The sequence below is a fragment of the Balaenoptera borealis genome, assembly GCF_965194805.1.
Source record: "Balaenoptera borealis genome assembly, chromosome: 9".
Taxonomy (NCBI): Eukaryota; Metazoa; Chordata; class Mammalia; order Artiodactyla; family Balaenopteridae; genus Balaenoptera; species Balaenoptera borealis.
Genome location: NC_138873.1, coordinates 72,857,503 through 72,871,772, shown reverse-complemented (window position 1 = coordinate 72,871,772; position 14,270 = coordinate 72,857,503).

Below are 14,270 nucleotides of genomic sequence, written 5' to 3'. Positions count from 1 at the left end.
AGAGATATACAAACCATGTGAAATATATAACCCCCAAAGACGTACGGAAGACCAGGAGAAGACTACTCAACATTGTGTCATAACCTACATTGGCAAAGGATGCGAGGAAGAATAGATACATGTATATGTGTGAAAGAACCACATCTTGCACACCTAGAACAAACAAACCATTGTAATCAAATTTGCTGGGATAAAAAATAAAAAGTAAATTACAAATACGAACAAGAAGTAATGAGACATAAAGTTAAAGGGCTTTTTCCTGGCACATTCCATTCTAATATACAACCTCGAACACCACTTCCATTAAGGCTCTGTTTCCCTAGGAACCAAATTTGGTAAAGGAGAAATGCTGCCACCTAGTGGCCGTTTCCTGCAAGAGCAGCTTTAAAGTCACAGCTAATGGTCACTTAACATTCACAAGGACTCAGGGCTGTAAAGGACACTTGCCCTAAATATTTGTGCTGAAGTAGGGAATGGACAAAAAATTCAAAACAGGCAAATGTTTCAAGAAGAGATTAGGAAGAGTTAAGTTTTACTCACACTCTTTGTAAAAAAAAAGGAAAATGGATAAAAGCTCAACCTCAGGGAGTGTTAGACGCATGCAATCTAATCTACAAAAAGTTTCAACTTACACCAGTCGGCTGACCATCAGCAAAAAGTCTACAAACAATAAATGCTGAAGGGGTTTTAGAGAACTGTGTACCCTCTGCCTGCTGGTGAGACGTAAAGGGGTAACAGCCAATAATGAGAACAGAAAGGAGCTGCGTTTAAAAGTAAAAATGGAGGTACTATTCAATCCAGCAGGCGCACCATTGGACCTCTCACCTGAGAAGACAATCGAGAAGACACAGGCCGCAAAAGCTGCAGTGCAGCCTTATTCACAATAGCCAAGACAGTGAAGCAATCAAAATGTCCAACAACAGGTAAATGGATAAAGAAGAAGTGGTCCGTGTACACAATGGAATATTAGCCATGGAAGACAATGAACCATTGCTCTTTGAGGCACCACAAATGAGTCTGGAGATAATCACGAAAGATGAGGTAAGTTGGAAAGCAAAAGACCTGTGTTCTATGATAGCACTTATAGGCGTTATCTAATAACTGACACAAATGAACATATTTCCACAGAGAAAGACACTCACGGATTTAGAAAACAAACTATGCTCATCTAAAACGACAGGTGGGGGGAATGGATAAATTAAGATTAGTGTTACTATACGTATACAAACACATATGGTATACATATCTGAAAAAGACCAACCATATAGCAAGGGAAGTCTGCGGAACCCTCTGTAACATTTTACATGGGAAGAGGATCTGTACTTGAATAGACATATATAATGTACAAATGAACCAGATTGTGTACACCTAGGACAAACAATATTCTAAGCTTTACCCCAATTAAAACACTTTTAAAAACCAAGAAGAAATAATGACACATAAACTTATGGGGGTTTCTCCACGCACATTCCAATGTAATTTACAACCTAGGAACACGACTTCCAGAAAGGCTCTGCTGCCCTACTCCCCAGATTTGGGAATGGAGAAATGCTGCCTCCTTGAGGCCACTTCCCACAACAGCAGCTTTAAACCCATTGCTAAAGGTCACTAAATATTCACCAAACTTGCAGTTCGGGAAATGACACCTGCTCTCTAAAAAAACGCTGGGGTGGAAAATCGACCAAATAACTCAAAAGAGGGCAACCTTCAAAGAAGACAATTTCAAGAGTTATATCGTACTGCCAATTGTTTCCTTTTTTTAACGGAAAAGAAAACGGCGGAGAAAAATGATGAGTTTTACGAATTTTCAAAGACATGCAAACCCAAATTACAAAAACCTATCAGCTCACAGCAGCCAGAAGGGCCATTAGCATCAATGCTGTAAACAATAAATGCTGAAGCGATTGTGGAGAAATGCGTACCCTCGATTCTAAGGGGGACGTGGTAAGAGCCACTAATGAAAACACAAAGAAGGTGCTTTGAAAAGGGAAACACGGTGCTACCAGTCAATCAATCACACCCACTGCTGGGCCTATCACCTGAGAAAATGAGAATCAAAAAGTCACAGGCTGGCAATCCTGCACTCCAACAATATTTACCATAGCCAACACTTGGAAGCAATGAAAATGTCCATCAACCGAGGAATGCACAAAGAAGAAGTGGTCCACGTACACAGTGGAAAATTACTCCAATAAAAAATAAAAATTAAATTTAAAAATCCAACGAAAGTAAGGAGACATCAGCTTGTGTGGGTTTGTCCGGGCACACTCCACTCTAATTTATAACCGAGAAACACCACAGGCCGCCAGGGCTTTTCCCTAGTTCCCAGGGTGGGGAACATAGAAAGGCTGCCGCCCTCTGGCAGTTACCTGCAAAAGCAGTTTTAAAGCCTGTGCTAATGGTCATTTCATAGGAACAAGTACTGCAGAACTGTAAATGAAACCTGCCCTCAAAATGTCTTCAGGGAGGTAACGGCCAAAACATTTCAAAAGGTGACATGTACGTTAAGAGAACACTTTGAAGAACTAAGGGGTAATCACTGCTTGAAAAATAAAAAGGACATGCCTTAAAGCTCAATTTCAACGGATTATGAGGCACATGCGAATTCAACCACAAAGAGGTATCAGCTCACACTTGTCAGAATAACCATGAGCAAGAAAACTACAAACAATAAATGCTGAAGGTGTTGTGGAGAAATGCATACCCTCAACTTCAAGGGGGACGTAAGTTGGAAAGGGCCACGAATGAGAACAGAATGGAGGTGCCTTAAAAAGGTCAACATTGTGCTACCATATGATCCAGCAGGCCCACTCCTCCACCTATAATCTAAGAAGAGAGAATTGGAAAGACACAGGCAGGCAAATCTGCATTGCCCAGTATTACAATAGCCAAGATATGGAAGTAACCAAAAAGACCACCAACAGATGGGTGGGCAAAGAAGAACTCCTCCATGTACAGATGGAATATTCGCTAGTGAAAAAAATGAAACAATGCCATTTGCAGCACCATAGATGAGTCTAGACGTAATCACGCCACGTGTAGTAAGTGAGAAAGCAAAAGGCACATATCCTATCATATCACTTTCAGGAGTTACTTAAAAATTGATACCAATGAAGATATTTCCACAGAGAAAGGCAATCACAGATTCATTAAAAAACTTATGGTTCACCAAATAGAAAGGGATGAGGATTGGATACATTGCCATATTGGGGTTAACAGAGATATACAAACCATGTGAAATATATAACCCCCAAAGACGTACGGAAGACCAGGAGAAGACTACTCAACATTGTGTCATAACCTACATTGGCAAAGGATGCGAGGAAGAATAGATACATGTATATGTGTGAAAGAACCACATCTTGCACACCTAGAACAAACAAACCATTGTAATCAAATTTGCTGGGATAAAAAATAAAAAGTAAATTACAAATACGAACAAGAAGTAATGAGACATAAAGTTAAAGGGCTTTTTCCTGGCACATTCCATTCTAATATACAACCTCGAACACCACTTCCATTAAGGCTCTGTTTCCCTAGGAACCAAATTTGGTAAAGGAGAAATGCTGCCACCTAGTGGCCGTTTCCTGCAAGAGCAGCTTTAAAGTCACAGCTAATGGTCACTTAACATTCACAAGGACTCAGGGCTGTAAAGGACACTTGCCCTAAATATTTGTGCTGAAGTAGGGAATGGACAAAAAATTCAAAACAGGCAAATGTTTCAAGAAGAGATTAGGAAGAGTTAAGTTTTACTCACACTCTTTGTAAAAAAAAAGGAAAATGGATAAAAGCTCAACCTCAGGGAGTGTTAGACGCATGCAATCTAATCTACAAAAAGTTTCAACTTACACCAGTCGGCTGACCATCAGCAAAAAGTCTACAAACAATAAATGCTGAAGGGGTTTTAGAGAACTGTGTACCCTCTGCCTGCTGGTGAGACGTAAAGGGGTAACAGCCAATAATGAGAACAGAAAGGAGCTGCGTTTAAAAGTAAAAATGGAGGTACTATTCAATCCAGCAGGCGCACCATTGGACCTCTCACCTGAGAAGACAATCGAGAAGACACAGGCCGCAAAAGCTGCAGTGCAGCCTTATTCACAATAGCCAAGACAGTGAAGCAATCAAAATGTCCAACAACAGGTAAATGGATAAAGAAGAAGTGGTCCGTGTACACAATGGAATATTAGCCATGGAAGACAATGAACCATTGCTCTTTGAGGCACCACAAATGAGTCTGGAGATAATCACGAAAGATGAGGTAAGTTGGAAAGCAAAAGACCTGTGTTCTATGATAGCACTTATAGGCGTTATCTAATAACTGACACAAATGAACATATTTCCACAGAGAAAGACACTCACGGATTTAGAAAACAAACTATGCTCATCTAAAACGACAGGTGGGGGGAATGGATAAATTAAGATTAGTGTTACTATACGTATACAAACACATATGGTATACATATCTCAAAAAGACCAACCATATAGCAAGGGAAGTCTGCGGAACCCTCTGTAACATTTTACATGGGAAGAGGATCTGTACTTGAATAGACATATATAATGTACAAATGAACCAGATTGTGTACACCTAGGACAAACAATATTCTAAGCTTTACCCCAATTAAAACACTTTTAAAAACCAAGAAGAAATAATGACACATAAACTTATGGGGGTTTCTCCACGCACATTCCAATGGAATTTACAACCTAGGAACACGACTTCCAGAAAGGCTCTGCTGCCCTACTCCCCAGATTTGGGAATGGAGAAATGCTGCCTCCTTGAGGCCACTTCCCACAACAGCAGCTTTAAACCCATTGCTAAAGGTCACTAAATATTCACCAAACTTGCAGTTCGGGAAATGACACCTGCTCTCTAAAAAAACGCTGGGGTGGAAAATCGACCAAATAACTCAAAAGAGGGCAACCTTCAAAGAAGACAATTTCAAGAGTTATATCGTACTGCCAATTGTTTCCTTTTTTTAACGGAAAAGAAAACGGCGGAGAAAAATGATGAGTTTTACGAATTTTCAAAGACATGCAAACCCAAATTACAAAAACCTATCAGCTCACAGCAGCCAGAAGGGCCATTAGCATCAATGCTGTAAACAATAAATGCTGAAGCGATTGTGGAGAAATGCGTACCCTCGATTCTAAGGGGGACGTGGTAAGAGCCACTAATGAAAACACAAAGAAGGTGCTTTGAAAAGGGAAACACGGTGCTACCAGTCAATCAATCACACCCACTGCTGGGCCTATCACCTGAGAAAATGAGAATCAAAAAGTCACAGGCTGGCAATCCTGCACTCCAACAATATTTACCATAGCCAACACTTGGAAGCAATGAAAATGTCCATCAACCGAGGAATGCACAAAGAAGAAGTGGTCCACGTACACAGTGGAAAATTACTCCAATAAAAAATAAAAATTAAATTTAAAAATCCAACGAAAGTAAGGAGACATCAGCTTGTGTGGGTTTGTCCGGGCACACTCCACTCTAATTTATAACCGAGAAACACCACAGGCCGCCAGGGCTTTTCCCTAGTTCCCAGGGTGGGGAACATAGAAAGGCTGCCGCCCTCTGGCAGTTACCTGCAAAAGCAGTTTTAAAGCCTGTGCTAATGGTCATTTCATAGGAACAAGTACTGCAGAACTGTAAATGAAACCTGCCCTCAAAATGTCTTCAGGGAGGTAACGGCCAAAACATTTCAAAAGGTGACACGTACGTTAAGAGAACACTTTGAAGAACTAAGGGGTAATCACTGCTTGAAAAATAAAAAGGACATGCCTTAAAGCTCAATTTCAACGGATTATGAGGCACATGCGAATTCAACCACAAAGAGGTATCAGCTCACACTTGTCAGAATAACCATGAGCAAGAAAACTACAAACAATAAATGCTGAAGGTGTTGTGGAGAAATGCATACCCTCAACTTCAAGGGGGACGTAAGTTGGAAAGGGCCACGAATGAGAACAGAATGGAGGTGCCTTAAAAAGGTAAACATTGTGCTACCATATGATCCAGCAGGCCCACTCCTCCACCTATAATCTAAGAAGAGAGAATTGGAAAGACACAGGCAGGCAAATCTGCATTGCCCAGTATTACAATAGCCAAGATATGGAAGTAACCAAAAAGACCACCAACAGATGGGTGGGCAAAGAAGAACTCCTCCATGTACAGATGGAATATTCGCTAGTGAAAAAAATGAAACAATGCCATTTGCAGCACCATAGATGAGTCTAGACGTAATCACGCCACGTGTAGTAAGTGAGAAAGCAAAAGGCACATATCCTATCATATCACTTTCAGGAGTTACTTAAAAATTGATACCAATGAAGATATTTCCACAGAGAAAGGCAATCACAGATTCATTAAAAAACTTATGGTTCACCAAATAGAAAGGGATGAGGATTGGATACATTGCCATATTGGGGTTAACAGAGATATACAAACCATGTGAAATATATAACCCCCAAAGACGTACGGAAGACCAGGAGAAGACTACTCAACATTGTGTCATAACCTACATTGGCAAAGGATGCGAGGAAGAATAGATACATGTATATGTGTGAAAGAACCACATCTTGCACACCTAGAACAAACAAACCATTGTAATCAAATTTGCTGGGATAAAAAATAAAAAGTAAATTACAAATACGAACAAGAAGTAATGAGACATAAAGTTAAAGGGCTTTTTCCTGGCACATTCCATTCTAATATACAACCTCGAACACCACTTCCATTAAGGCTCTGTTTCCCTAGGAACCAAATTTGGTAAAGGAGAAATGCTGCCACCTAGTGGCCGTTTCCTGCAAGAGCAGCTTTAAAGTCACAGCTAATGGTCACTTAACATTCACAAGGACTCAGGGCTGTAAAGGACACTTGCCCTAAATATTTGTGCTGAAGTAGGGAATGGACAAAAAATTCAAAACAGGCAAATGTTTCAAGAAGAGATTAGGAAGAGTTAAGTTTTACTCACACTCTTTGTAAAAAAAAAGGAAAATGGATAAAAGCTCAACCTCAGGGAGTGTTAGACGCATGCAATCTAATCTACAAAAAGTTTCAACTTACACCAGTCGGCTGACCATCAGCAAAAAGTCTACAAACAATAAATGCTGAAGGGGTTTTAGAGAACTGTGTACCCTCTGCCTGCTGGTGAGACGTAAAGGGGTAACAGCCAATAATGAGAACAGAAAGGAGCTGCGTTTAAAAGTAAAAATGGAGGTACTATTCAATCCAGCAGGCGCACCATTGGACCTCTCACCTGAGAAGACAATCGAGAAGACACAGGCCGCAAAAGCTGCAGTGCAGCCTTATTCACAATAGCCAAGACAGTGAAGCAATCAAAATGTCCAACAACAGGTAAATGGATAAAGAAGAAGTGGTCCGTGTACACAATGGAATATTAGCCATGGAAGACAATGAACCATTGCTCTTTGAGGCACCACAAATGAGTCTGGAGATAATCACGAAAGATGAGGTAAGTTGGAAAGCAAAAGACCTGTGTTCTGTGATAGCACTTATAGGCGTTATCTAATAACTGACACAAATGAACATATTTCCACAGAGAAAGACACTCACAGATTTAGAAAACAAACTATGCTCATCTAAAACGACAGGTGGGGGGAATGGATAAATTAAGATTAGTGTTACTATACGTATACAAACACATATGATATACATATCTCAAAACGACCAACCATATAGCAAGGGAAGTCTGCGGAACCCTCTGTAACATTTTACATGGGAAGAGGATCTGTACTTGAATAGACATATATAATGTACAAATGAACCAGATTGTGTACACCTAGGACAAACAATATTCTAAGCTTTACCCCAATTAAAACACTTTTAAAAACCAAGAAGAAATAATGACACATAAACTTATGGGGGTTTCTCCACGCACATTCCAATGTAATTTACAACCTAGGAACACGACTTCCAGAAAGGCTCTGCTGCCCTACTCCCCAGATTTGGGAATGGAGAAATGCTGCCTCCTTGAGGCCACTTCCCACAACAGCAGCTTTAAACCCATTGCTAAAGGTCACTAAATATTCACCAAACTTGCAGTTTGGGAAATGACACCTGCTCTCTAAAAAAACGCTGGGGTGGAAAATCGACCAAATAACTCAAAAGAGGGCAACCTTCAAAGAAGACAATTTCAAGAGTTATATCGTACTGCCAATTGTTTCCTTTTTTTAACGGAAAAGAAAACGGCGGAGAAAAATGATGAGTTTTACGAATTTTCAAAGACATGCAAACCCAAATTACAAAAACCTATCAGCTCACAGCAGCCAGAAGGGCCATTAGCATCAATGCTGTAAACAATAAATGCTGAAGCGATTGTGGAGAAATGCGTACCCTCGATTCTAAGGGGGACGTGGTAAGAGCCACTAATGAAAACACAAAGAAGGTGCTTTGAAAAGGGAAACACGGTGCTACCAGTCAATCAATCACACCCACTGCTGGGCCTATCACCTGAGAAAATGAGAATCAAAAAGTCACAGGCTGGCAATCCTGCACTCCAACAATATTTACCATAGCCAACACTTGGAAGCAATGAAAATGTCCATCAACCGAGGAATGCACAAAGAAGAAGTGGTCCACGTACACAGTGGAAAATTACTCCAATAAAAAATAAAAATTAAATTTAAAAATCCAACGAAAGTAAGGAGACATCAGCTTGTGTGGGTTTGTCCGGGCACACTCCACTCTAATTTATAACCGAGAAACACCACAGGCCGCCAGGGCTTTTCCCTAGTTCCCAGGGTGGGGAACATAGAAAGGCTGCCGCCCTCTGGCAGTTACCTGCAAAAGCAGTTTTAAAGCCTGTGCTAATGGTCATTTCATAGGAACAAGTACTGCAGAACTGTAAATGAAACCTGCCCTCAAAATGTCTTCAGGGAGGTAACGGCCAAAACATTTCAAAAGGTGACACGTACGTTAAGAGAACACTTTGAAGAACTAAGGGGTAATCACTGCTTGAAAAATAAAAAGGACATGCCTTAAAGCTCAATTTCAACGGATTATGAGGCACATGCGAATTCAACCACAAAGAGGTATCAGCTCACACTTGTCAGAATAACCATGAGCAAGAAAACTACAAACAATAAATGCTGAAGGTGTTGTGGAGAAATGCATACCCTCAACTTCAAGGGGGACGTAAGTTGGAAAGGGCCACGAATGAGAACAGAATGGAGGTGCCTTAAAAAGGTAAACATTGTGCTACCATATGATCCAGCAGGCCCACTCCTCCACCTATAATCTAAGAAGAGAGAATTGGAAAGACACAGGCAGGCAAATCTGCATTGCCCAGTATTACAATAGCCAAGATATGGAAGTAACCAAAAAGACCACCAACAGATGGGTGGGCAAAGAAGAACTCCTCCATGTACAGATGGAATATTCGCTAGTGAAAAAAATGAAACAATGCCATTTGCAGCACCATAGATGAGTCTAGACGTAATCACGCCACGTGTAGTAAGTGAGAAAGCAAAAGGCACATATCCTATCATATCACTTTCAGGAGTTACTTAAAAATTGATACCAATGAAGATATTTCCACAGAGAAAGGCAATCACAGATTCATTAAAAAACTTATGGTTCACCAAATAGAAAGGGATGAGGATTGGATACATTGCCATATTGGGGTTAACAGAGATATACAAACCATGTGAAATATATAACCCCCAAAGACGTACGGAAGACCAGGAGAAGACTACTCAACATTGTGTCATAACCTACATTGGCAAAGGATGCGAGGAAGAATAGATACATGTATATGTGTGAAAGAACCACATCTTGCACACCTAGAACAAACAAACCATTGTAATCAAATTTGCTGGGATAAAAAATAAAAAGTAAATTACAAATACGAACAAGAAGTAATGAGACATAAAGTTAAAGGGCTTTTTCCTGGCACATTCCATTCTAATATACAACCTCGAACACCACTTCCATTAAGGCTCTGTTTCCCTAGGAACCAAATTTGGTAAAGGAGAAATGCTGCCACCTAGTGGCCGTTTCCTGCAAGAGCAGCTTTAAAGTCACAGCTAATGGTCACTTAACATTCACAAGGACTCAGGGCTGTAAAGGACACTTGCCCTAAATATTTGTGCTGAAGTAGGGAATGGACAAAAAATTCAAAACAGGCAAATGTTTCAAGAAGAGATTAGGAAGAGTTAAGTTTTACTCACACTCTTTGTAAAAAAAAAGGAAAATGGATAAAAGCTCAACCTCAGGGAGTGTTAGACGCATGCAATCTAATCTACAAAAAGTTTCAACTTACACCAGTCGGCTGACCATCAGCAAAAAGTCTACAAACAATAAATGCTGAAGGGGTTTTAGAGAACTGTGTACCCTCTGCCTGCTGGTGAGACGTAAAGGGGTAACAGCCAATAATGAGAACAGAAAGGAGCTGCGTTTAAAAGTAAAAATGGAGGTACTATTCAATCCAGCAGGCGCACCATTGGACCTCTCACCTGAGAAGACAATCGAGAAGACACAGGCCGCAAAAGCTGCAGTGCAGCCTTATTCACAATAGCCAAGACAGTGAAGCAATCAAAATGTCCAACAACAGGTAAATGGATAAAGAAGAAGTGGTCCGTGTACACAATGGAATATTAGCCATGGAAGACAATGAACCATTGCTCTTTGAGGCACCACAAATAAGTCTGGAGATAATCACGAAAGATGAGGTAAGTTGGAAAGCAAAAGACCTGTGTTCTATGATAGCACTTATAGGCGTTATCTAATAACTGACACAAATGAACATATTTCCACAGAGAAAGACACTCACGGATTTAGAAAACAAACTATGCTCATCTAAAACGACAGGTGGGGGGAATGGATAAATTAAGATTAGTGTTACTATACGTATACAAACACATATGGTATACATATCTGAAAAAGACCAACCATATAGCAAGGGAAGTCTGCGGAACCCTCTGTAACATTTTACATGGGAAGAGGATCTGTACTTGAATAGACATATATAATGTACAAATGAACCAGATTGTGTACACCTAGGACAAACAATATTCTATGCTTTACCCCAATTAAAACACTTTTAAAAACCAAGAAGAAATAATGACACATAAACTTATGGGGGTTTCTCCACGCACATTCCAATGGAATTTACAACCTAGGAACACGACTTCCAGAAAGGCTCTGCTGCCCTACTCCCCAGATTTGGGAATGGAGAAATGCTGCCTCCTTGAGGCCACTTCCCACAACAGCAGCTTTAAACCCATTGCTAAAGGTCACTAAATATTCACCAAACTTGCAGTTCGGGAAATGACACCTGCTCTCTAAAAAAACGCTGGGGTGGAAAATCGACCAAATAACTCAAAAGAGGGCAACCTTCAAAGAAGACAATTTCAAGAGTTATATCGTACTGCCAATTGTTTCCTTTTTTTAACGGAAAAGAAAACGGCGGAGAAAAATGATGAGTTTTACGAATTTTCAAAGACATGCAAACCCAAATTACAAAAACCTATCAGCTCACAGCAGCCAGAAGGGCCATTAGCATCAATGCTGTAAACAATAAATGCTGAAGCGATTGTGGAGAAATGCGTACCCTCGATTCTAAGGGGGACGTGGTAAGAGCCACTAATGAAAACACAAAGAAGGTGCTTTGAAAAGGGAAACACGGTGCTACCAGTCAATCAATCACACCCACTGCTGGGCCTATCACCTGAGAAAATGAGAATCAAAAAGTCACAGGCTGGCAATCCTGCACTCCAACAATATTTACCATAGCCAACACTTGGAAGCAATGAAAATGTCCATCAACCGAGGAATGCACAAAGAAGAAGTGGTCCACGTACACAGTGGAAAATTACTCCAATAAAAAATAAAAATTAAATTTAAAAATCCAACGAAAGTAAGGAGACATCAGCTTGTGTGGGTTTGTCCGGGCACACTCCACTCTAATTTATAACCGAGAAACACCACAGGCCGCCAGGGCTTTTCCCTAGTTCCCAGGGTGGGGAACATAGAAAGGCTGCCGCCCTCTGGCAGTTACCTGCAAAAGCAGTTTTAAAGCCTGTGCTAATGGTCATTTCATAGGAACAAGTACTGCAGAACTGTAAATGAAACCTGCCCTCAAAATGTCTTCAGGGAGGTAACGGCCAAAACATTTCAAAAGGTGACACGTACGTTAAGAGAACACTTTGAAGAACTAAGGGGTAATCACTGCTTGAAAAATAAAAAGGACATGCCTTAAAGCTCAATTTCAACGGATTATGAGGCACATGCGAATTCAACCACAAAGAGGTATCAGCTCACACTTGTCAGAATAACCATGAGCAAGAAAACTACAAACAATAAATGCTGAAGGTGTTGTGGAGAAATGCATACCCTCAACTTCAAGGGGGACGTAAGTTGGAAAGGGCCACGAATGAGAACAGAATGGAGGTGCCTTAAAAAGGTAAACATTGTGCTACCATATGATCCAGCAGGCCCACTCCTCCACCTATAATCTAAGAAGAGAGAATTGGAAAGACACAGGCAGGCAAATCTGCATTGCCCAGTATTACAATAGCCAAGATATGGAAGTAACCAAAAAGACCACCAACAGATGGGTGGGCAAAGAAGAACTCCTCCATGTACAGATGGAATATTCGCTAGTGAAAAAAATGAAACAATGCCATTTGCAGCACCATAGATGAGTCTAGACGTAATCACGCCACGTGTAGTAAGTGAGAAAGCAAAAGGCACATATCCTATCATATCACTTTCAGGAGTTACTTAAAAATTGATACCAATGAAGATATTTCCACAGAGAAAGGCAATCACAGATTCATTAAAAAACTTATGGTTCACCAAATAGAAAGGGATGAGGATTGGATACATTGCCATATTGGGGTTAACAGAGATATACAAACCATGTGAAATATATAACCCCCAAAGACGTACGGAAGACCAGGAGAAGACTACTCAACATTGTGTCATAACCTACATTGGCAAAGGATGCGAGGAAGAATAGATACATGTATATGTGTGAAAGAACCACATCTTGCACACCTAGAACAAACAAACCATTGTAATCAAATTTGCTGGGATAAAAAATAAAAAGTAAATTACAAATACGAACAAGAAGTAATGAGACATAAAGTTAAAGGGCTTTTTCCTGGCACATTCCATTCTAATATACAACCTCGAACACCACTTCCATTAAGGCTCTGTTTCCCTAGGAACCAAATTTGGTAAAGGAGAAATGCTGCCACCTAGTGGCCGTTTCCTGCAAGAGCAGCTTTAAAGTCACAGCTAATGGTCACTTAACATTCACAAGGACTCAGGGCTGTAAAGGACACTTGCCCTAAATATTTGTGCTGAAGTAGGGAATGGACAAAAAATTCAAAACAGGCAAATGTTTCAAGAAGAGATTAGGAAGAGTTAAGTTTTACTCACACTCTTTGTAAAAAAAAAGGAAAATGGATAAAAGCTCAACCTCAGGGAGTGTTAGACGCATGCAATCTAATCTACAAAAAGTTTCAACTTACACCAGTCGGCTGACCATCAGCAAAAAGTCTACAAACAATAAATGCTGAAGGGGTTTTAGAGAACTGTGTACCCTCTGCCTGCTGGTGAGACGTAAAGGGGTAACAACCAATAATGAGAACAGAAAGGAGCTGCGTTTAAAAGTAAAAATGGAGGTACTATTCAATCCAGCAGGCGCACCATTGGACCTCTCACCTGAGAAGACAATCGAGAAGACACAGGCCGCAAAAGCTGCAGTGCAGCCTTATTCACAATAGCCAAGACAGTGAAGCAATCAAAATGTCCAACAACAGGTAAATGGATAAAGAAGAAGTGGTCCGTGTACACAATGGAATATTAGCCATGGAAGACAATGAACCATTGCTCTTTGAGGCACCACAAATGAGTCTGGAGATAATCACGAAAGATGAGGTAAGTTGGAAAGCAAAAGACCTGTGTTCTGTGATAGCACTTATAGGCGTTATCTAATAACTGACACAAATGAACATATTTCCACAGAGAAAGACACTCACGGATTTAGAAAACAAACTATGCTCATCTAAAACGACAGGTGGGGGGAATGGATAAATTAAGATTAGTGTTACTATACGTATACAAACACATATGATATACATATCTCAAAACGACCAACCATATAGCAAGGGAAGTCTGCGGAACCCTCTGTAACATTTTACATGGGAAGAGGATCTGTACTTGAATAGACATATATAATGTACAAATGAACCAGATTGTGTACACCTAGGACAAACAATATTCTAAGCTTTACCCCAAT